General features: G+C 38.4%; 1 long non-coding RNA gene across 1 annotated transcript in view; it reads left to right on the top strand.

Annotated features, from left to right (window-relative positions):
- Positions 1–26,110, top strand: part of LOC141584616 (uncharacterized) — a 572,621-nt gene that overhangs the window by 114,384 nt on the left and 432,127 nt on the right. The window lies entirely within an intron of this gene.

Consider the following 26,110-nt stretch of genomic DNA (forward strand, 5'->3'; position numbering starts at 1 on the left):
ACATTTTCTTGAACATAGTCCTGAATACAGGGATAATCTAAGAGCTAGACCTATGTGTCTCTTCCTCTTACTACCTGGGTGAACGTTAGTAGAATTCTCAGATTTCTTCACTTGTAATAAAGGGAACACACTACCTGCTTGACACATTTCAGAAATTATTGGGAGAAAAGAGATGGGAAGTGTGAATTGAGGAAGCATTAAGAAAATTGACATTGTGAAAATGAAATAAATTGAAACCAACACCAGCTCCTCACAATCTCTTGTCATTTCTTTTCCTGGTTTTATCCTGTCTAATTTAGATCATAAACTCTCCAGCCTGAAACCATTACCTCTTATGCACAGAACCAAGACTGATGTCATTATTTAATAAAAGCACAAGAAGCAGCAGTAGCAAAGGTTTGAAGTTAAATCCATGGACCTAAAGTGAAAGTTATATTGAGTTTCAACTTTAGTTCATTATAGCAAAGTTAAAGATAAGGGAATGGATCTATCAACTTTATTTTCCTAAAACTAGTGTAAATGTAGCAATTTAGAGAGTGCAATTGAGTGTCAGATTTCTTGTATAACATTTCTGATTCAGCTTCTTAACAATTGTATAATGTTTTGAATATACCATATTGCATAAAAGCCAAGAAAATTACACATTTTCGTATCTCATACAGTCAGAGGTGATTTGTGGTCACTATTGCACATATGATAGTGGAAATGTAGTTGGCTTTGCCTGATCACACACACACTTTTGGTCATCACTGGCCAGTGTTATCTCACCTGAGTTATGAGCATTGGTATTACTGCACATGCTGAATTAGTTTGCCATTTAAATTTGCTTCAGATAAATTCAATAATAGATTTGGCTTTCAGACAAAAAGTTAATGTATATGCAAAAACAGAGGAGTGGTGTTTAGGTTTCATATTCGTGAAGCAAATAGTCGTCAGAAAAATGATCATTATGCCAGATTGTCTTGTCAAGAAAAATCAAGTGTTTTATGACATCTAAGAAAGAAACATACCCACAAGTAGCTGAAATTGGATTATATGTTTTTTTCCTAACGCGCAGCAAAAGGATTGCTTATCACAGCAAGCCATACAACTGAAGGCAGGAGAAATTGCAACTCCCTTGAGGTAAATGAGAAAAATTGCAAAGCAAGGAGAGATTGGTATGAGACAAGAACTCTTTCAACAAGTATAGAATACAAATTTGAAGTGACAAGAAAAGATTACATCATAGTTTATGGCATTTCCCCCTTTTTTCATTTGTGTTTTTAAAAAAATTATAATGCACTCATGACCTCCTAGATATGATGAAATATGAAATCAACTTCTTGCATTATGTGAGGATTAAATGAAATAATATAGGCATAAGAGCTACTGCTGTGCTTTACATAGTCAGTGTTTAATGCATGCTAGTCATTATTATGATAATCATTAAATAAGAGGTCTTTCATTTTCATATCTGCTTTCTACAAGACTAATGGGGGTTGGAATCAGCTCAAGTGGGATATACTCTATTTGAAAATAAAATGTAGTTTGTGTTCTTCGGGAGAGCAGGTGAAAGTCTGATAGACAATATTAGGAAAATGCCAGGTGTTTCTAAAGTCAAGGGAAGAATGAAGTGGAAGACTTTTCCCAGCATGCTCAACGTAGAATGACTTTCCCTGTCTTTCACTGGAAGTTACTCTTTTGCTACCTTAAGAAATTGCTACCCAGCAACACGATAGACAAAGCTTCAGCTGTGTTACCTTACCCAAGAAAATTGGAGACATTTCTACCTTGGCCTTTTATTCAAAAAGTGTAGTGTTAATTTCAGTGTACCACTTCACAAAACCATATTCATAGTTTTAGAATTTGTGGTTTTCACAGCTTATTTGGAGCCATAAGCATATTGTAAGGACTTTATTGAAAAGTTCTCAGGTATACAAATGTGTGCCTGAGCTCAGTGAATTTACACAGTGTTCAAGTACACAGCTAAATTCAACCCCAGATTTTTAATCTTCATCTAACTCAAGCTGTTGCATTCCTGAAAACATAGAAGAAAGATTTTATGAAGTCACAAGTGATGCTAATTGGGCTATGAGTTTTTTCAGCATTAGTTTCCTGGTTAGAAAAACAATATTTTGAGATATTTTTCTAAGTGTCTCTTAGATTGTGTTCAAGCATCTCTATTAAAATTTAATTCTTGGGATCCGACTTTCAAGATGGCCGCCTAAGAACAGCTCAGGACTTCAGCTCCCAGTGAAAGTGCAGAGGGTGAGTGGACGCCGCATTTCCAGACGAACTCTTATTGCCCACAGACCAGGAGATACCCAGGCAGAGGGGTCGCCAGCGTCGCAGTCCCAGCCGGTGCGGCTGTTTTGGCCCCCGCGGGGCTGATTCCGCCCGTGCGGCTGCTGTGACCACTCCCTGTTGCTGCGGTTCTCCGTACAAAAGCCACTGGTCTGTGAGCCCTCTTAGCTGGCGAGCAGAGCCTTGAGACGGCAGAATAGCCCATTCATCTGAAATAGCGAGCCAGGCCAGGAGATTCCTAGGCAAAAAATCCGCCAGGAGCCGGCGCCGCGGTTCGAGCCGACTCCGTGAGTCGCAGCACGGGAGATCCCGGCGCCTTTTCAACAAGCGACCGGAACGCGGGGTCGTTCAACTTAAAAGAAAAGACTCTGAGTCAGGGAGCCAGGTGATCAGGCTCGGTTGGTCCCACCCCTCCACCCCCAACAACAACGAAAACAAAAACAGTAATTGGAAACCCTCTGGGTTGAGCCCTTCAAACCAAGCACAGCTGAACCGGGACGGTCCGGCTCCGTGGGGGAGGGGCTTCCGCCATTACTGAGACTCTCCACCGCTCCGGAGGCAGGCTGCCGTTGCCGAGGCAACCTGCCACAACAGAGAGAGTCTGCCATAACAGAGGCGGGGCCACCATTGCCCAGACAGTTCTAACTACGCCCATATAAAAAGGACTACAGGGAAGAGCTCAGGGCAGCTGGGCGGAGCCCACAGCAGCTCAGCAAAGCCCCTGCGGGCAGGCAGAGGCTAGGCCTGCTGCTAGCTGGGCGGGTCCGACCTGAAAAAAAACAATCAAAAAAGGCAGTAGTGCAACGGAAACTCATAAAGCTCCAACTCCCTGGGACAGAGACAGACAACAGGTGGATAAACCCACAAAAATGGGTAGAAACCAGCGTAAAAAGGATGAAAACTCCCGAAACCAGAACACCTCTCCTCCTAAAAGTGATCACAACTCCTCACCAGCAAGGGAACCAGACCGGATGGAGAAGGAGGGTGATGAAATGACAGAATCAGACTTCAGAAGATGGGTAGTAAGAAACTACAATGAGCTAAAAGAACATGTTCTAACCCATCGCAAAGAAAATAGGAACCTTGAAAAAAGATTGGACGAACTGCTGACGAGAATGGACAGCATAGAGAGGAGAATAAGTGAATTGATGGAGCTGAAAAACGCAACACGAGAACTTCGTGAAGCATGCACAAGCTTCAACAGCCGAATTGACCAAGCAGAAGAAAGGATATCAGAGGTCGAAGACCAACTCAATGAAATAAAAAGAGAAGGCAAGAACAGAGAAAAAAGCGCAAAAAGGAATGAACAAAATCTTCAAGAAATGTGGGACTATGTGAAAAGACCTAATCTACGTCTGATAGGTGTACCTGAATGTGATGAAGAGAATGAATCCAAGCTGGAAAATACTCTTCAGGATATTATCCAGGAAAACTTCCCTAACCTAGCAAGGCAGACCAATATTCAAATCCAGGAAATACAGAGAACACCACAGAGATATTCCTCAAGAAGAGCAACCCCAAGGCACATAATCGTCAGATTCACCAGGGTTGAAATGAAAGAGAAAATGCTAAGGGCAGCCAGAGAGAAAGGTCAGGTTATCCACAAAGGGAAGCCCATTAGACTCACAGCAGATCTCTCAGCAGAAACCCTACAAGCCAGAAGAGACTGGGGGCCAATATTCAACATCCTTAAAGAAAAGAACTTTCAACCCAGAATCTCCTATCCAGCCAAACTCAGCTTCATAAGTGAAGGAAAAATAAAATCCTTTGTGAACAAGCAAGCACTCAGAGATTTCATCACCACCAAACCTGCTCTACAAGAACTCCTGAAAGAGGCTCTACACATATAAAGGAACAACCAGTACCAGCCACTCCAAAAACACACCAAATGGTAAAAAAGCAGCAACGCAATCAAGAATCTGCATCAACTAACCAACAAAACAGCCAGGTAGCATCAAAATGACAGCATCAAATTCACACATAACAATACTATCCCTAAATGTCAATGGACTAAATGCCCCAATCAAAAGACACAGACTGGCAAATTGGATAAAAAGCCAAAACCCATCAGTGTGCTGTATCCAGGAAACCCATCTTACATGCAAGGATACACAAAGGCTTAAAATAAAGGGATGGAGGAAGATCTACCAAGCAAATGGAGAGCAAAAAAAGGCAGGAGTTGCAATTCTCATCTCTGATAAAATAGACTTTAAAGCAACAAAGATCAAAAGAGACAAAGAAGGACATTACATAATGGTAAAAGGATCACTGCAACAAGAAGAGCTAACGATCCTAAATATATATGCACCCAATACAGGAGCACCCAGATACATAAGGCAAGTTCTTAATGACTTACAAAGAGACTTAGACTCCCACACAATAATAGTGGGAGACTTTAACACCCCATTGTCAATATTAGACAGATCAACCAGACAGAAAATCAACAAGGATATCCAGGACCTGAACACAGACCTGGAACGAGCAAACCTAATAGACATTTACAGAACTCTCCACCCCAAATCCACAGAATATACATTCTTCTCAGCACCACATCACACCTACTCTAAAATTGACCACATAATTGGCAATAAATCACTCCTCAGCAAATGCAAAAGAACAGAAATCATAACAAACAGTCTCTCAGACCACAGTGCAATCGAGTTAGAACTCAGAATGCAGAAACTAACTCAGAACCGCACAGCTTCATGGAAACTGAACAACTTGCTCTTGAATGTTGACTGGATAAACAATGAAATGAAGGCAGAAATAAAGATGTTCTTCGAAACCAATGAGAACGAAGACACAACATACCAGAATCTCTGGGACACATTTAAAGCAGTCTCTAGAGGAAAATATATAGCAATGAGTGCCCACATGAGAAGAAAGGAGAGATCTAAAATTGACACCCTATCATCAAAATTGAAAGAGCTAGAGGAGCAAGATCAAAAAAACTCAAAACCTAGCAGAAGACAGGAAATAACTAAGATCAGAGCAGAACTGAAGGAAATAGAGACACAAAAAACTCTTCAAAAAATCAATAAATCCAGGAGCTGGTTTTTTGAAAAGATCAACAAAATAGACAGACCACTAGCCAGATTAATAAAAAAGAAAAGAGAGAATAACCAAATTGATGCAATAAAAAACGATAAAGGGGATATCACCACAGATTCCACAGAAATCCAAACCATCATCAGAGATTATTACAAACAACTCTATGCACATAAACTAGTAAACCTGGAAGAAATGGATAAATTCCTGGACACCTGCAACCTCCCAAGCCTAAACCCGGAAGAAGCTGAAACCCTGAATAGACCAATAACATGGTCTGAAGTCGAGGCAGCAATAAAGAGCCTACCACCCAAAAAAAGCCCAGGTCCAGATGGGTTCACAGCTGAATTCTACCAGACATACAAGGAGGAGCTGATACCATTCCTTCTGAAACTATTCCAGACAATCCAAAAAGAGGGAATCCTTCCAAAATCATTTTATGAGACAAACATCATCCTGATACCAAAAACCGGCAGACACTCAACAAGAAAAGAAAATTTCAGGCCAATATCCATGATGAACATAGATGCAAAAATCTTCAATAAAATACTGGCAAACCGATTGCAACAGCATATCAAAAAGCTCATCCACTATGATCAAGTAGGATTCATCCCGGGGATGCAAGGCTGGTTCAACATACGCAAGTCCATAAACGTAATTCACCACATAAACAGAACCAAAGACAAAAACCACATGATTATCTCGATTGATGCAGAGAAGGCTTTTGACAAAATTCAACAACCCTTTATGCTAAAAACCCTCAATAAACTAGGTATTGACGGAACGTATCTCAAAACAATAAAAGCTATTTATGACAAACCAACAGCCAATATCATACTGAATGGGCAAAAACTGGAAGCATTCCCTTTGAAATCTGGCACTAGACAAGGATGCCCTCTCTCACCACTCCTATTCAATATAGTACTGGAAGTTCTAGCCAGAGCAATCAGGCAAGGAAAAGAAATAAAGGGTATCCAAATTGGAAAGGAGGAAATCAAATTGTCTCTATTTGCAGATGACATGATTGTATATCTGGAAGACCCCATCATCTCAGCCCAAAATCTCCTGAAACTGATAAACAACTTCAGCAAAGTCTCAGGATACAAAATCAACGTGCAAAAATCACAAGCATTCCTATACACCAGTAATAGACTTCAAGAGAGCCAAATCAAGAACGAACTGCCATTCACAATTGCTACAAAGAGAATAAAGTACCTAGGAATACAACTAACAAGGAACGTAAAGGACCTCTTCAAGGAGAACTACAAGCCATTGCCCAACGAAATAAGAGAGGATACAAACAGATGGAGAAACATTCCATGTTCATGGTTAGGAAGAATCAACATCGTGAAAATGGCCATACTGCCCAAAGTAATTTACAGATTCAATGCTATTCCCATCAAGCTACCAATGACCTTCTTCACAGAACTGGAAAAAAACACCTTAAACTTCATATGGAACCAAAAGAGAGCCCGCATAGCCAAGTCAATTCTAAGCAAAAAGAACAAAGCGGGAGGCATCACACTACCGGACTTCAAACTATACTACAAGGCTACAGTAATCAAAACAGCATGGTACTGGTACCAAAACAGAGATATAGACCAATGGAACAGAACAGAGGCCTCAGAGGAAATACAACATACCCACAACCATCTGATCTTCGACAAACCTGACAAAAACAAGCAATGGGGAAAGGACTCACTGTTTAATAAATGGTGTTGGGAAAACTGGCTAGCCATGTGCAGAAAGCAGAAACAGGACCCCTTCCTGACACCTTACACCAAAATTAACTCCAGATGGATTAAAGACTTAAACATCAGACCTAATACCATAAAAACCTTAGAAGAAAATCTAGGCAAAACCATTCAGGACATAGGCGTAGGCAAGGACTTCATGACCAAAACGCCAAAAGCAATGGCAACAAAAGCCAAAATAGACAAATGGGACCTAATCAAACTCCACAGCTTCTGCACGGCAAAAGAAACAGTCAGTAGAGTGAATCGGCAACCAACAGAATGGGAAAAAATTTTTGCAGTCTACCCATCTGACAAGGGGCTGATATCCAGAATTTACAAAGAACTAAAGCAGATCTACAAGAAAAAAACAAACAAGCCCATTCAAAAATGGGCAAAGGATATGAACAGATACTTTACAAAAGAAGACATACAGGAGGCCAACAAACATATGAAAAAATGCTCATCATCACTGGTCATCAGAGAAATGCAAATCAAAACCACATTGAGATACCATCTCACACCAGTTAGAATGGCGATCATTAAAAAATCGGGAAACAACAGATGCTGGAGAGGATGTGGAGAAATAGGAACACTTTTACACTGTTGGTGGGAATGTAAATTAATTCAACCATTGTGGAAGACAGTGTGGCGATTCCTCAAGGACCTAAAAATAGAAATCCCATTTGACCCAGCAATCCCATTACTGGGTATATATCCAAAGGATTATAAATCATTCTACTACAAGGACATGTGCACACGAATGTTCATTGCAGCACTGTTTACAATAGCAAAGACCTGGAACCAACCCAAATGCCCAACGATGATAGACTGGATAGGGAAAATGTGGTACATATACACCATGGAATATTATGCAGCCATCAAAAACGATGAGTTCACGTCCTTTATAGGGACATGGATGAACCTGGAAACCATCATTCTCAGCAAACTGACACAAGAGCAGAAAATCAAACACCGTATATTCTCGCTCATAGGCGGGTGTTGAACAATGAGAACACATGGACACAGGGAGGGGAGCACTACACACTGGGGTCTGTTGGGGGGAAATGGGGGAGGGGCGGGGGGTGGGGAGGTGGGAAGAGATAGCATGGGGAGAAATGACAGATACAGGTGAGGGGACGGAAGGCAGCAAAGCACACTGCCATGTGTGTACCTATGCAACAATCTTGCATGTTCATCACATGTACCCCAAAACCTAAAATGCAATAAAAAAAAAGAAAAAAAGAAAAAAATTTAATTCTTATTTTTTAAAACAAATTAATATTGAAGTCTGAAAGACTCACTTGAATATATTTGACTTTTATTAACCCAGGTGACTACAGAAAAATAAATTAATCACATATCATAGTACCACTCCCCTTCATACAGATACATTTTAAAGTAACTTTGTGAAAGCAAGTAAAGACTATGTGTACCTAACCTTTACCACTTTTATTGTTTCAAAAGCACAAAGGTAACAACATGTTATTTGAGGTTTTATAAGTGAAAAACCTCTCTTAAGACAAGGGAATGATAAACATTTTAGTGCAAAACTAATCCTGGGTTTATTCTTCAGCCAAATTATTTTGCTTTTGTAATATAACTTTCATTGCTACACTCCAATTTTTTGGCCTTGAAAACTATTAAACCATGTAGAAATACCTTGGCTAGTAGATATCATAATAATTGACTCATGAGACAATTGCTCTAGTAATCAAGCTACCAGTCATAATACAGCATCTATGAAAAAGCATAATGTGTATGTGTCACAGAAAGTTAATGTGATATGTTCAATTATTAAGTTTTTTTTTTTTTTTTGGAGACAGGGTCTCACTCTAATGTCTCCCAGGCTGGAGTGTGGTGGTGCAATCACAGTTCACTGCAACCTGGACCTCCTGGTTTCAAGCGATCCTATTGCTTCAGCCTCCCAAATAGCTGGGACCACAAGTACTTGCCAACACAGACAGCTAAATTTTGTATTTTTTTTTTGTAGAGAGGGGTCTTGCTGTGTCGCCCAGGCTGGTCTCAAACTCTTGGGCTCAAGCTATCCTCTAGCCTCAGACTCCCAAATCACTGGGATTACAGGTGTGAGCTACCACATCCAGCCTCACTTATATTCTTAACAAGGTTGCTCTTAGAAAAAAGGGGAGGGGAGCAAAATGCTAGTCAGGGTCTTACTTGTTGGCTTAAATATGTCCTCCAGTGTCCAAGTTAAGGAATGCCCTTTTTAAAATAAGCCACTCAAGAAGACTCTCCCACTACTCACCTTCAGCTTGTTTTTCCTATAGGGGAGAAAGCAATTTTTTTCTTCACCCATCACAGGTTCATGGATAAGATCCCTATAATAAAGACAAATTAATAAAAGAAAAGCATACAAATTTAGTTACTAGAAGTTTTACATGACTTAGGAGCTTTAAGAAATGAAGACACAAAGAAAGAGAGAAACCTGCATATTTTTATGGTAAGTTTGATGAAGAAGGATAGTCATGCAGAAGTATGAACAGCAGAAGGGAGCATGATTCGGTGGTAATAAACGGGAGGGGACTTAGCCAGACCTATATGTTCAGATTCTTCTTTGTGTTTCGGTGTCTTCAGTGATCACATAAGTTTTTTACCTCCAAGTATATGGTGGGTACCTTTGGAGTGAAGGTTTTATGACCTATACTAGGGGAAGATCAGCAAAGTTCATAGCCTGCTTCAGAGGAGAAGGGATGAGGGGAAGATGAAAGTGACTTTCCTGCTTCTGTTGTTTTCTCAAATGTCAAGGTGTCATATTTTGGGGTAGCATGTCTTGAACCCAAAGGATCTGAAGGACCATAGAAGAATGGGCATGATTTGCTAAATCTGGTTCAGATCTTTAAATTTATAGCTAGGGTTTTCCAAAATGGAAAAGGATTTTTTTTTCTATTTTTTTCTAAATTTTGTTGACTCAAGAAAATTGTTGCTATAAAATGCCAATCAATCATGATGAAGTTTTATCCAAAATATTACCTTTCACTATTATTTGGTGAAAAGTACTTTGACTAGTTCTAGGTTCATCACAGAATAGAAAGAAATGTTAAGACAACAACAATTCAAGTGTTTTATTGTCTCTTTGTGTTTGATAGTCTACTCTATTTTTGGAAGTCCCTTTTTAGCTCTGGAAATGTAAAACAATTACCTTTCAAACCACTGAAGTGCAACCTGAATATAGTTAACACCTCATCTGGCTTCTAAGGTGCAGATTAACCTTGTCTACAGGCCATCAGGAACATTTAATGTTTTTTATTTGTGAATCATCAACATTACAGAATTTGACTACATGTAATAAAAAAAGATAAGCAACTGCATAAAAATTTTTGAAAGCAATTAGGAAGCAGGGCATTCTTTTTAATGATTTACTGCAATGTGCGACATACTTTACCCTGATCCTCAAGTACATCTATTTAATCACTAATTCCTCTTCAGAAGAACACTGTAATAATGTTAGGAATTAGTACTCACCCATCTGCTGTTATTTCAAATGCATACATACTGACAGAAAATACGGGGACCCAAAACATACCAGCCCACGGCTCCTCTGCTGGGAAGCGGGTGGCAGTGAGGCACAGAACAGCACAGCACAAGGTGGGCAGAGTTTCAGAGGCTCTGCCACATGAATGTCCCATTAAAATAATTTTCTAGTGGAATACTTGAATCAGAACATGGATTTGACATTGTAATAAAGACATGGTAGCCCCTTCTTTATTAACTCATTTAAATATTTTTTTCTTTCTCTTCCTCTCTCCTTGCTCTTTCCCTTTTTCTTTCCCTCTTTCTTCTGTCAGCTGTTCACCTTTCTACTTTTGGTCTCTTTATCATCTCTGTGTTCTATCCCTTCTTCCATTATCCTCTCTCCATGTATTCTTCCTTTGAGTTCACATTTAATCTACAACATACAATTGCACATAATCCCAATTCTCTGTGTGTAGCCCTGATCTCTGAACCACCAATTCACCATTCCAACTGCCTGCTGGACACTTGCAGCTATGATTCTTTAAATCCTTTAGACTCTGCTTGTCTGTTAAAGGTGTCTTTTTTCCATTCCTCAAACCAACTCTTTGTCTTCTCTTTCCTATTTCAGTGAACATTTTCGCCAATCCTTCAGCAATCTGGGCCTCAGCTCTTGCATTAATCTTTACTTCTCCCTTTCCCTCTCCTCCTGCATTCAATCATGCATGTGTCCTCTTGATTATATTTTGTTGCATCCTTTAATTTTTACTTCTAATATCAAGAGCCTAGTACACTTTTATCATCACTCTTCTTAGTGTTCTGGTCACTACCAATTTATCCTTCAGATCATTGCCGAGATATTTATGATACTAAAAAATTGCTAAGATGCCACAATAGTCATTTATTCTGCTTATCAAAAAACTTTGTTGAGGGGCAGAGATAAGCAAACCAATCAGAGAAGAAAAAGACAGTTGAGTCCATACTGGATATCAATATATTTTATGAATAATAGATGTTGACATATATCATATAATATGTAATATATTATAAATCATGTATTGTATACCATCATATATGACACACATAATCATGTATTATATATACACACATAAATCATGTATTATATATCATCATATACCATATACCATACTAGATCTCTATGTTTTATAAATAATAAATGAAAGAAATAGCTTTATTTATGAACATCAAAATGTTTTATCAATGACGTTTTATAAATAACATACAGTTTGAGATGTCAAGTGTAATCCAGACAATGTGTTACCTGAAAAGGATATAAATAGACATAGAATCATTGGCAAAATTGCTAACACAATGAGAAGTTGGCATGATAAAAACAACTCTTTCAACAGGTATAGATATAAAGAGATTCCAGATATTTAGTCCCTTTATTTAGGAGAAAGATCATGCCATGGTGCAGTGGGGAAGAATGGTCTTTTCAACAAGTGGTGCTAGGCCAGTTCAATATCCATGTGGAAAAGAAGAAATGGTGCTCCCTCTATCATGAAATATTTAAAGAATCAATTCTGTATGGGGCATGAAGATAAATGTGAAAGAACAACCAAAGGAACACACAGAAAAATTATTAACCAAAAAGTATGAATAAATTAAACTGCATTAAAATTAAGACACAAGTGAAAATTCAATCTACAATGAGGAAGATGTCTGCAATACATTTTTTTTCTGACAAAAGAAGAGTAGTATAGAATATATAAAAAACACCTACAAAATAGTTAGAAATAGCAAGTAATTGGTGGGATGCGGTGGCTCATGTCTGTAATCCCAGCACTTTGGGAGGCCAAGGCAGGTGGATCACCTGAAATCATAAGTTCAAGACCAGCCTGGCCAACATAGTAAAATCCTATCTCTACTAAAAATACAAAAAATTAGCCCTGCATAAAGGTGTGCCTGTAATCCCAGCTACTTAGGAGGCCGAGGCAGGAGAATCACTTGAACCAAGGAACAGAGGTTGCAGTGAGCAGAGATTGTGCCACTGCACTGCAGCCTGGGCAATAAGAGCACAAGAGTGAAACTCAGGCTCAAAAATAAGTAATTAATAAAATTGGATATCCATGTGGAAAAACATGGATAACAGACACTTTATAAAAGAGGATCTACGTGTGGCCAATAAATATCTGAAAAGGTGCTAAATTGTTTTAGAGACTAAAAGGTACACACTAAAACCTCAAACCCCCGCCAGGATGGCTAACATTTGAAAACCTGAACAATATTGGTGCTGGCAGGGACAAGGATAATCCCTGGCAGAAATGCAGAATTTTTATAATTCACTGAACAACTATTTTGGTGTTATCAACTAAAGCAGACTATATGACCTAGTAATTTTATTTGTAAATAAATACCCAAAAGAAATGGTTAAATATGTGCATTAAACAATATGTACAAGGATATTCATAGTGACACTATTAATAATAGTCCCAAACTGGAAGCTATCTCAATGTTCATCAATAGTAACATAATAAGTAAATTTTATTTCATATTTTGAAACACACATTCTACCAACAGTCTTTGGAATCTTGATTTCTACACACACTTACCTAGTACTCATCTTGCAACATCCTGAAGTCTCATGCACCCTGGGTCCACTGAAATTTCAAGCTCACAGGGCATCATGAATGCTATATATAAGTGGATGGCAAGAAATGTGGACACACACATTTTGTTAGTCTCCTCTGCTCTTACATGTACTTCATTGTTCTGTTGGACTTCACTTATAAAACAAACCTCAATGGTAAAATGATTAAGAATTTCAAGAAGACAGCAGCAAAGCAATAAAGCAAGCACATAGTCTTCTGAGTGGGAACATTTCGTAAAACCAGCCCTTCCTGTTAATACTACTTCAGAAAAAGTTTATTAAAAACTATGAGAACAAATAAACATCTTTTGATAGCTCTTTCACTGCCTAGCAAATAAAGTCCAAATTCTGTAGTGAAAATAGGGTTTTTAAAACTTTGGTCTCAACTCCCCTCTCTCACTCTTCTTACCTACCACCTAATCCTCTCCCAGTACTGATCCACCTCAAAACCTTGAGTCATCCGTCATCTGTGCCCTAGCCCCTCACGGCAGATTTGGTTGCCTTACTTTGAGCATATATTACAAATGTATCCACTTTTTCATGGAAGTAGATCACTCTAAGCCCTGTGGCACCTAAGCAAAATGAAAGCCAATGCCAAACAGCCTGAGTGTGAGGGTGTGGGAGCATCCAGCCCCCACCTTCCCCCACAGCCCTCCACAGTCATGCCACAACCAATGGTCAGAGTAGCCATAAGAAAATGCTATTTAGTCTTTTGCAATGATGTCTGTATTCAAATTAAAAATTAAAAGAAAAATGAAAAAAAAAATGCTACATAGTCCTGCTCAAATTCAACAGGGGCCTCCCAGTGTCTTATGAAATTCAGACCTCTGGACCATGGGGTCCTGCCTGCACACTTTGATTCTCTTTTCTTCACCCCAGCCTTCCTTTCTTTCTTAGGAAGACGCTTGGCTTTTATGCTTGCTAATTTCTCTGTTTTGAATGCCCATCTTTGCGTGGTTGTGCCCTTCCTGTTCGACTCAGATCAAAATCCCCCTGCTCAAAGAAGCCTTTGCTGGCCAGAAATATAAGCTAACTCTCCCCCACCAGTTCTAGTCCTCGTTATCATGGCATTATATTGTTGTCCCTCCTGCCACTTACCAACACTTGTAATGATGGAGTTGATGAATTTGCTTTTTTATTTGGTGTCTGGATCCTCCCCACTAGACTATCAGCTCCAGGCTGTCTTGTTCATGATTGCATCCTGAAGACCAAGAGCAACATCCAGCACACACTGCATGCTTACAAATATTACATTTCATCACTGCTGTTTGAAAGGATGATCAAAGGCTCTCCTCTTTCCCCTGGTTGTTTTGGCATTTTGTTTGTTTGTTTTGTTTTCAGTTTTTTTTTTTTTCTTATTGAGTCTCCTCTGCTCAGCCAGCAAGCAGGGTTTTGTTTAGGTAAGGGAATATTAAGAGGCATATGGAACAGGAAACTAGGGCTCAGGGCTGGGGCTGAAAGGTAGAAGATAGGGAGTATAGACATGCACATTCTGGAAAGGATTTTTTTTCTTGGGAAAGAGAAATACTCAAATTGGGTTTTGAAGACTTCTGACATGTGATGAGACCCATTCTCCTCCCTCAAAATACCATCTGTGAAGTCTAGAAGACTCATGAAGCATTTGTGAGTTTTGTGGGGAGGGGAGGCTTATTCCCCCTTGTGCTAACATGAGGTTCATGTACAAGATAAACACAGGAGCCTTAACAGCCTTGTCGCCTTTGAGTCACACCTATCCTTCAAACAGTATGGACTGCTACATTTGGTAAAATTAGGTTGTGCTTTCTTTGGCTATTCCTTTAGTTTGTAATATTGCCAAACATCCCTTCCTAGGCAGCCTAGAATGGAAAATAATTAATGGGTAAAAGTAAGGATTATTTTAAAGCCCAGTTCTGCCCTGTTCCTAGCTGTGTGAACTTTAGCAAGTTGCCTAGCTTCTCTCTAAAACAGGTGTCATACTATGGCCTTTCTCATTATTTGTCATGGTTAAATAAGATAATGCATTACACAGTAACTGGCAAATTATGGACCCCTTAAGTGTTAGTTTTTATTTTCTTTCCTTTGGGGGGCAAAACACCTCGAGGATGGGGTCTATACAAGGAGATTTCATCTTCCATAATTTCAAATCCCATGGAGGTGCCCTGCAAGATGTCTTATGAGGCAGTTTCAATGGATATTTGTGGCAAATCTAGATTTTTAAACATTCAAACATGAAATAAATTTGTTCTCTTTTATAGCAACCCCTTCAAAAGGACCAGTGTCCTATTGTGATTTGTTTGGATTTATACCTTTCCCATTCTCCTCAAAATGAGTGTCATACAACACCTAACAAATTAAACAACAAACAGACACATACAATCTCAATTGAATTATTTTCTTGAGAATATTAGTGACACAAAAAATAGTTTTGGAAAATAAATCTCTGGGGTTATTCATTCACTTCTTTCTTCTTTTCTACCAAGGAACCTATAACTCATTTCCGTTTTTCACTGCCCAATATATGAGGTCTTTCCCACATCTTATCTTCTTAAGGCTTCTTTTCCTCCAGCAGGGGAAAATTACTTTCTGCTCAGTAGTTCTTCACTTCTGAAGTCTGCAGTTTGCCTGTGGTATGTGCTCTAGAAGGGCAGGGTTGAACTGCATGGTGCTTTAAAGCTGGGTGATCCCGATACCTCTTGTATCGTCATATAGCTCTTTGCACAAACCTCAAAAAGACTCTAGATTTGTTTCTGGTTCTGTGTGTAGAAACCCATTAATGAAGAACCTCTTCATTAATGATGAACCTCTTGCCTATTCAAGTAAATGTCTACCTGAGGCTGCCTAGTGGCTGGCAAAATCCCTGCTCACTATCTTCCCACTCAATGGGACGGGGTTTTGCCTCTGTGAGTCCTAGACTGGCTATGTCCGCACAGAGTCCCAGTGGGCTTTCTCATACCTTGCCAGCTTTGGAGCTGGTGTGTCTTCATGGAGCACCTCTCTGGAAACAGCTCTGGAGTGTTGGACCCTGACAATGCCTGACTCACCCGTCCATCCATCAACTGACTTTTTCACCACTTCTTATGAGTTGCCAGAGACAGAGCACATCAGATTTCTGCTCCCATAGGGTTGATATTCCAGTGCAGGGAACAGTCCCATAGATAAATGATGACCAGAGACTCTCCTAATGCATTTTACAACCCTTTCTGTCTTCACTTGTTTGTATGGCTTGATGCTTTAGATTTGAAAGTAGCTGTGAATTACATCCTATCTTATTTTATGAGTATGGTGTTTCTGCCTATCATTTACTGATTAGATTATCAACTTTTCAGGAATAAAAAAGTAATAATGATGATGTATTCATTTATTCTATTATTTATCCATTAAAACTACATGAGAAGTAGTATGTGCAAAGTGGAACCAGAATATTTGGTTTAAGTGCCAGTTTACCACCTAACAGCTATGTGACCTTAGGCAAGTTACTTAATATTTTCTATGCCTCAGTCTTTTCCTCCATAAAATGGGGATAATCATAATATTTAGCTCATGTCAAAGACAAAATTTTACAATGCCATGCTGCAATCCCTCAGTACATGCTAGCTATCATTAAGGCAGAACTTACTATGTGGCAGGGGCTATGCTATGTTTACATCAAGGTTGTTTCTTACAATAGCTCCTGACATTGTTATCACTATCCCTATTTTACAGATAGCAAATTTGAGAGGTGAAACTCTTTGCCCAATACAGTAGAGCAAAGGTTGAACCCCTTGTTTGTCTGGCTTCAGAGCTCATGTTTTCAGCAATGTCTTACCATTGCCTCTCACCTTGGAGTTCTTGATTTCAGTGCAGGAGATCCAGATGCTGTTTTATAAAACCGTGTGTGTGGAGCAGATTGATTCACATGGAGTTTCTAGGTTTTATTGAGGTTTTACCATGTGCCTGGCATTTTTCCTGGAGCTAATTCACATCATGATTTCACAATACAGGACTGAATGCAGAGGTTGTGTTGAACTATTTTTTTCCTCCTTGTCATTTAAGGTCAGGATCAGGCACAGCATGTTGAAATATATATTGTTCACAGCCTTTTTCTGTTCACTGAACTTTCCAATTAGTGTTCACTTAAATGGATGCCGGGGAGAATTTCTTACAAGTTATGGTGTCATGTTGAATTGTGGTGATTATGAAGGCTACAGTGACAGGAAAGACCTAAGATTTTTTTTTTTTTCTGTTCCCTCATTACTTGGCAAAAGCTGGCTGTGAAAAATAATCCTTAAGAATTCCGTGATATAAAAGAACATTAAACCATTTTTTGGTCATTTTGTTGTTTAAAATTATTCTAATTTAAATGTTCCATTTCCTTGAGTTTTGTTTTTAAACTTATAGTTGTATATGGTGCCCTTGGGGTAATGTTATATTGATTATCAAATGTCTCTGATGCATTTCTGCTCTTGGTCTATTTAAGCATAGAACAAAATAGTGTGAGTTTTCTGTCTTTCATTCTAAATGTCATTTGCTGTGAGCTATTTTCTTGCACTCAGTTGCTTTCCCTTCCTTTTGTTGATCTTATTTTGCATATACTTTCAATTTTTACAAAATCGGTTATAATATGGGATTATACTGTGTTCTGCGGGTAAATTTGAACATTAGGGCTGATATTTTATTTTGTGACAGAAAGACTGGGGTATTTTTTTCCCTTTTATTCTCCATCAGGAAAAGAAATGCCCCAGTCAATGAATAATTTAAGTCCTTGAATTCTGAAGAACATATTTGAGTATTTCATGGTACAGGCATCTTTATTTTATGTTTCTTTCCCAGAGGCAGGAGAAGTCTCAGGTATTATAATATGAACTCAATCAGTCATGTTCTTCCCTGGGGCTGTGTGGTGAGGAGAGTCTCACCTCTATGAGGATTTAATTCATGGACAGGGAGAGAATTCCAGGAAGGCCACTCTCAGCCTTATTCGATTTCCATTGCTTTTTATTGGTGAATCTAGTCATACAGGCTTGTAGTTTCTTTATACTAAAACTGAAAGGGTAGGTTTTTCCTATAAAAATATAGTTGTCCCTGGAGTTTTCCAAGGATCACTAATTCATGGTCAAGGAGTTGCAAAGCGTTGTCTATCTAGTTCCTGCCCAGCACTATTACAGCTTTGTGATGGGGTGAGGGTAAGAGAGTGTTTCTAATTCTATTTTGGTTCTGGTCTCCAGATCAGTTTTATCAGGATTGATTGTGGCATTTCTGATTATCTCAATGAAAAAGAGCATGTGAATATTAAAGAAAAGTGATGAATTTGTTCCTCAGCAATTCAGAATGCAAAGGTAGCAGAGGATAATTTATACCTAATTGCAACGCCTCTCTAGGTTCAAGGCCATTTCAGGATGTGGCAGGTAACTAGTTTAACTAGCTCACCTTTTAAAAATAGGTGGAGCTTCTTTGTAAGTTGGTTGGTTGGAATTTGTGAGGATCATAATCTATAGAAACATTACTAAAAATATATAATATATGTATTATAATTCCTAGGCTAGCCCAATAATACCCATTTAACCCACAATGCAATTGGAGGGTGGTACAATAGTACTAATGAAGCAAAAACCATTTAGATTTGGAAATGTGTTTGGAGTTTCAGTTACCTCCATTGTGGCCCTGGTTTTAGGATTCAATATTTTTGTTTCATCTCTACCAACTCCACCACTTCCCTAGCTGGCCACATAGGCCATTTACTTCTCATCATATATTTTGAAACTCCTACACTTCAGTCTCTGCTCTGGTTTTTCTCAATTCTTTTTAGAAGTCCAATGTACAATCTTTCTTCCAAGTTTAGGCCCTCACTTTTGTCAGTATTTCCTCCTGAAATGCTTCTCCAGCCATTCATCTTTTGGCTAACTCCTATTTCAATGTGAGTTTCATTTCTCCATAAAGCCTTCTGTGCTTCCTCCTTTTCACACTTCAAGTCTGTCTTGGAGACTAGAACCAAAGTACAATTAGGATCCATCTTCAAACTGTCTAGAACCTCCAAGAGTATAGTTAGCCTAAGGAAGGGAGAGTGGTCAGTCCAGCTTCATACTCATATAGGGAGACACTTGCTGTTTCCATAGGTCCTTGCTGGTACTTGTTTCTGATGAGCAACAGGCCCTTTTGAGCTGTCAGAAGATGCTCTTTCATGCTCTTGACATTGATGACAAGATTCTACCAGGGAATTCATGCATCTTTGGACTTAACTTAGCCAGATCAGTGCTAAGTTCCATCACAGCTGTCTTACTGTGGGCTCCCAGGGTTTCAGATCTTAGTACTCGTCTTTCCATTTGCATGCATAGCTTCCTCCCAGGGAAATATGAGGCCCCATAAACGCTAAGTTGTTGTTGTTTCTGTCCTACACTTCACAGATCCAGACCACTCTCTTCTCTCACTAGGGATTCACATCTAGTGGCTAAAGAGTGTGTTAGTTTTCCAGGGTTACCATAATAACATAGCACAAAGTAGGTGGCTTAGAACAATAGAAATTCATTATTTCACAGTTTTGGAGGTTGGAAATCAAAAAATTAAAGTGTCAGCAGGGCCATGTTCCCTTTACAGGCTCTAGGAAAGAATTATTTCTTGCTTCTTCAAGCCTTTGGTGGTGGTTGGCTATTTTTGGTGTTCATTGCCTTGCAGATGCATTGCTCCAGTCTCTAACCCTTTCTTCACATGGCCTTTTCCCTGTGTATCTGTCTCTGTGTCCAAATTTTCTCTCTAATCATATTAGATTTAGGGCCCACCCTAATCCATGTTGACTTCATCTTAATTTAATTACATCTGCAAAGACCTTATTTCCAAATAAAGCCACATTTGCGAATTTCAGGTGACACAAATATTGAGGGGCCACTCTTTAACCCATTATAAGCAGTTTTCTCCTCAATGCTCAAAACACAAATGGTCTTATTACACTTCTTTCACACATCGGGGATAGTTTCCCACACTCCTGAAGAAATGTACTCTCAGTAGTTCTAAGGTGACTCATCCACATAAGAAAGATTCTCCAATAGGGTTGGAAGTCAAGGAGGCAACTAGAGTATAAAATTTAAGGAGGTGCTCCTTCTCCATATCATAGAGGTGCAGAGTTACACTTATAGAACCTTAGGAACGGGTTCTTCCTTACTTTTGGGGTCCTAGTTCTCTTCTTGCATTCTCCTAATCCCAGCTCTACTCCCCAGGATAATCCAAAGGATATACCTAGAAAAATGGCAGATGAAGTAAGCAACATTTCTCCCACCTCTGTCATCAGAAAGAGAAAAAATCTATAATTTTCATCTGTGATACAACACCCTGAGACATCATGATAACTAAAATTTTAGAGTGGTTCCTATATGTAGGCACTACACTAAGGTATCTTTATCTCATGTATTCCTCATAGCCCTAGAAGATATTCATAGAGTTCCCATTTTTTAGTTGCAGAAACAGATAATTGCAGCTCTCTTTCATTTTATAACACTTTAACTGTCAAAGTATCTGATACACAGTGGGCACTCAAAAACTGTTTTAATAAACAAGAAAGCCTGGGATTTGTTGAAGAAATTATTTGTCTATCTGACAGTTAATCATGCTGTCAGATATAGTTTATGGCCACCAGCATGCAGATATGAATGAGAAACCATTCCTGTCCTCAAGGAGTTTGGAGTTTAGTGTAACAGTTTTTAACTCTTGGGTACAGAGAAAGGAAGGAACGTTAGAAGTGCCAGTGAGGGCTTCTTCCGAACTAACAGCCACTCAAGGAACCCTTCAATTTCTCATCTTAACACATGATTGCCCTGAAAGCACTTTGGTTCCTGTGCCTCAACAATCCTTGTGCCCAAACAGTGAAAATGCTTTTATACAAAACTCCCTCTCTGCCCAATAATTGAGCTGTGCTTAAGGGCAGTGTAACAACCTGGAGTCATGCTGTTTCCTTAATTTTTAAAAAAAGAGGATTTTAGTAAATCCTCCCTCTGAAATTTCTCTGCATTAGTTAGACTTAATTGTGTAAAGTGATTTGATTATTAATTTAAGCACTAATAAATTATTAATATTCTAATAAATAATATTTAATATATACTAATGGGGGTTCATATTAATAAACTGTTCAATCTTTAACACCAGCTCTTTAATTTATTACAAAATCTAGTTAAAAAAATACTATGAACAAGAAATGCTTCACTTTGACCATGGTTTCAATGTAATGTACCTCTGTGATTCACTTTTTTTGTTGGAAAAGGATGGGTAAATATATAATAAAAAATAGTTTGCAAAGAGAGAGGAAGTGGGACTTATTTCACGTGTATAAGAATCGTTCTTTTTAGACCTTAGAGGAGATATGGGGAATGGCCTTCTTAAGTTACTATTTAACTTCCTGGAATCACAAACGATTCCTTAGACTGTAAGTTTTAGACACCACCATGTGTCAGCATCCAGCACATATCCTGGCACAGAGAAGATGCTTAATAAATATTTGTTGATTGAGTGAATAAACTAATAGCAAATCTTCTGTTTAGCCCTCTTCTTTCTCTTTCTTGGTTTTCCTCTAGTGATGTTGACTGTAAACTTGGCTATTCTCCCATTTGAAGAAATGAAAAAATATATATTTATTAACTTGAGAAAAATACTTAAAATATGATTTATTTTATTCCTTTCAAATATATATTAACAATACATATATACATATATGGATTAAAAATTAAATTTGTTCCTATAGAGTTCAGTTTTTATTACACTAAAGATTGGTATCTGCTGACAATAAAGTTCTAGAAAACTGTCTCAGCAACATTTCCCTGCAAAGATAACTTTGTTTCTAACTGCTGGACAGAAATAAACACTTTGGTAGAAAGTAGTATCCAATTACAGAAGAATTTTCTCTTTTTGGGGTTCATGGATAACTGGGTTGGATGTTAATATAGTGCCAAATTGCCAGGAATAAACAACTGTATTCCTTTCAACATGTGCTTTTATTACTTAGCAGATTGAACTTATATTTAATAAAATCACTAAATAGTTCTTGTGAAAGTGATAGAAAGATCATCATGATCTTTAAGAGTTTTCCTCAGGCAGTATTTGCAGAAAAACATTTACAGTTAAACTTTTTTTTTAGTATGTCACCCAGGCTGGAGTGCAGTGGCATGATCATGACTCACTGCAGCCTCCACCTCCTGGGCTAAGTGATTCTTTTGCCTCAGCCTCCTGAGTAGGTAGGACTACAGGCACATGCCACCATGCCCAGCTAATTTTTGTTGTTTTCGTAGAGTCAGAGTTTCACTATGATCTCAAACTCCTGGCTCAAGTGATCTACCTGTCTTGGCCTCCTAAAGTGCTGGAATTACAGGCATGAGTCACTGTGCCCAGCCATAGTTATAGGTTTTTAATAAGTGTACAGGATTTTTTCATCACCTACCTCTTAGGCCCTAGAATTATTTTAAATAGGGCCAAAGATGGACTTTACTGTAGACTTAACACCTATTGATGAGAAGACATGCCAGAAACTAACAAGGCAAAAATTGTTTTGTCACCAATCAATGGTGTTTCAATTTCAGCTTAAGTTGTTTGGTATATGAAGTGCCTCGGTTACTGCTAGTGATTGATGGGAGTTGTTTTTCAAGTGCTAAACCATGAAACTCTTTTATATTGCTGAAGGATATGGTAATTTTATCCCACTGATTTACAAAAAAAGTAGTTTAAAAAATAAACTCTGAACTTGCAGAGTTATTTCTGTGGAAATGAAGAAAACAACTTAAGATATTAAGTATTAAAAAATGCACGCTCTGAATCTCAAAGCAATTGTAAAAATGTATTCATGTTCCTAGATGGTATGTCTTTCTTTTTTTCTCCTTTTTTAAATATAATGAGATACACCAAGTTTATTTGGGTTACATAAAATTCCCCACTTTCAAATGTATGCTGGAAGGAAGCTCATCTTCTATGGTAATGTTAAAAAGGCTAGCATGGGAACAGATTGTGAAGACAGGAAAAAAAAAAGGCTAGCAAAAGTAATTTTGTGTTTTGAGACACCTCTGAGCACCCCTGTGACCATTTTAAAGAATAAAGAAAGATGAAGGTGATGATTTGAGTAAGAGTTTCCATTGCTTACTGGGCATACAGTAGCGATTGTTATTCCTTCTACAAAACTGGACAGAATCAAATCCTGCTCCCTGTTCTCCCACATTCTGTTCTGGTATTGTCAAGGTACAATGAAAATCTCAGGGAACACTGGGACTATTTCAGTACAGGTTGAGCATACCTGATTTGTTTGTGCATACCTAATTTGAAAATCTGAAATCTGAAATGCTCCAAAATTCAAAACTTTTTGAGTGTAGATATGATGCCACAAGTGAAGGAGAAATCCATGAAAAGTAGAAATACACTGCATAATGTTAAAAGTGAAGATCTCAAATGTACAGAGATAAATCAGCATAGCAGTGAACACATGCAGCTGAATGGTATAATTATCATGAAACAAGTGAGGATCTATCATGATGCACTGAAAATTGAAGGGAACTGTGAATATTCAACAGGCTGGTTGCAGAAACTTAACTAAAGACACGCCATTACATTTTAAAATATTTGTGGTAATAAAGCATCTGCTGATCACATAGCAGAAGGGAAATTCATTGATGAGTTTGCCAAGGTCATTGCTGATGAAAATCTGACACTGGAACAAGTCTTATTACTGACTTGTTCCTTTAACATTCTGTAATACATAGTTCCCTTCAATTTTCAGTTCATCGCAGTTTTGGCATGATCATCCCAGAAAAGACGTGGACTACAGCAGGTGACACAGCCCTTAAAGGAGTTAAGGATGCCAAGGACAGAATAACTGTGCTGGGATGTGCTAATGCAGCAGGCACACACAAGTGTAAACTTGCTGTGACAGGCAAAAGCTTGTGTCCTCACTGTTTTCCAGAAAGGAATTTCTTACCAGTCCATTGTTAGGCCAACAAAAAGGCAGGTCACAGGATGTCTTTTCTGATTGGTTTCACAAATATTTTGTACCAGTAGCTTGTGCTCACTGCAAGGAAGCTGGACTAGATGATGGCTGCAAGATTTTGTTATTCTTTGACAACTGTGTACCATGATCCAGCTGAAATTCTCATCAAAAATAATATTTATACCACATACTTTCACCCAAATGTGACTTTGTTGATTTAGCGCTATTGCCAGGACATCCTTAGATCAATGAAGAGTAAATATAAAAATACTTTTTTTCTTTTTTTTGAGACAGAGTTCTGCTCTTGTTGTCCAGGCTAGAGTGCAATGGCGTGATTGTGGCTCACTGTAACCTCCGCCTTCTGGGTTCAAGCAATTCTCCTGCCTCAGCCTCCCAAGTAGTAGGGACTACAGGCACATGCCACCATATCTGGCTAATATTTTGTATTTTTGATAAAGATGAGGTTTCACCATGTTGGCCAGGCTGGTCTCAAAACTCCTGACTTCAGGCGATCCAGCCAGCTCGGCCTTCCAAAGTCTTGGGATCACAAGTGTGAGCCAATGCTCCCAGCCTGAAAATACTTTCTTGAACAGCATGCTAATAGCTGTGAGCAGAGGTGTGTGTGTGGAAATTTTCACAAGGAATTTAGCATGAAGGATGCTGTTAATGCTATTGCTGATGCTTGGAACACAGTGACTGAAGACACAGTTGTGCATGCCTGGCACAACCTCTGGACTGTGAACTATATTCTGTGAGGTTGATGAATAAGGTGGTGACTTTGAAGGATTTCATACGTCTCAAGTAAAAAAAAAAAGTCAAATCTCCTTACATATGCAAAAAATATGCCTTCAGAGTCTCTCAGTAAGCTGGAAGAAATGGATATAAAAAATGTTTTTAACATGGATAAGGAGGCTCCAGTTGTTTTTTTTATTGACCGATGGTGAAATAGCTGAAACGGTTTTAAATCAAGGTAATCATGATACTGTAATAGTGATTAAGATATTTTCACTGCAGAGAAAGTGCCTACAGATGACATGGTGCAAATGTGTGATGGTCTTATTAAAGGACTAGAACAGAATGAATTTATAACAGAACCAGAAATCATGCCAGTTTATAAAATCAAAGAGAGACTTCTAAGACAAAAATTATTGCAAATGAAGCAGATGCCTCTGGAGAACACATATTAAAATATTTTAAAAAACCATCCAGCAGAACACCTCCTCATCCTTAGAAGACTCACTTCCTGGTTCCTCAACTGCCTCTGATGTTTCTTTTCACCTAAAAAAATAATAAAAATTAAAAGACTCACTTCCTGGTTCCTCAATTGCCTCTGATGTTTCTTCTCACCTAAAAAATAATAAAAATTAAAAATGTACAATAACCTTTTAAATTGAAACACAGCATCATGGGTGGAAACTGAATGCCTGCAGTTTGTTTTTGCTGTTATCTAGCAGCTGATGCAGGTATTGTAGTGATGCTGTGGTGCTGCTTAGTTTTCCTGAACTCATTTTCTTTCTACTGTATTAGTGGTGTGTCATTTTTTTTTTACTGTTAAATATGGGTGTGTGGGTAAGCATAAGAAAATGATTGCTTATTGGTAGCATATAAATTCAGAGTTAGAAAAGATGGTGATGACAAACAACCACAGATGGTTCACATGGGTGGGAAATAGTGACACCTTTGCTTTTTGATGGTTCACTGTACACAAACATTGTGGCATGCACACAACTATTAAAAATGTATAAAACTTCCTTCAAAGCTATGTGTGTAAGGTGTACATAAAATATTATGTATTTGCTAATATTTCAAAATCTGAAAAAATCCAAAATCCAAAACACTTCTGGTCCCTAGCATTTCATATGAGGGATACTCAACCTGTATCTAGTTGTGGTGTATCATAAAAGAGCTCTATTCTTAAATACTTATGTTGATGAAGTATTGAAGGTTTTGCAGTGTTGAAATCTGTTAAAATGCAAATACTTCAGGAACACTATATCACTCTCCCCTTTTATTCTTTTCTTCCTTTTATTCTTTCTTTTTTTTTTTTTTTAAGCTTAGGCCCTA

The sequence above is a fragment of the Saimiri boliviensis genome, chromosome 5 (assembly GCF_048565385.1).
Source record: "Saimiri boliviensis isolate mSaiBol1 chromosome 5, mSaiBol1.pri, whole genome shotgun sequence".
Classification (NCBI taxonomy): domain Eukaryota; kingdom Metazoa; phylum Chordata; class Mammalia; order Primates; family Cebidae; genus Saimiri; species Saimiri boliviensis.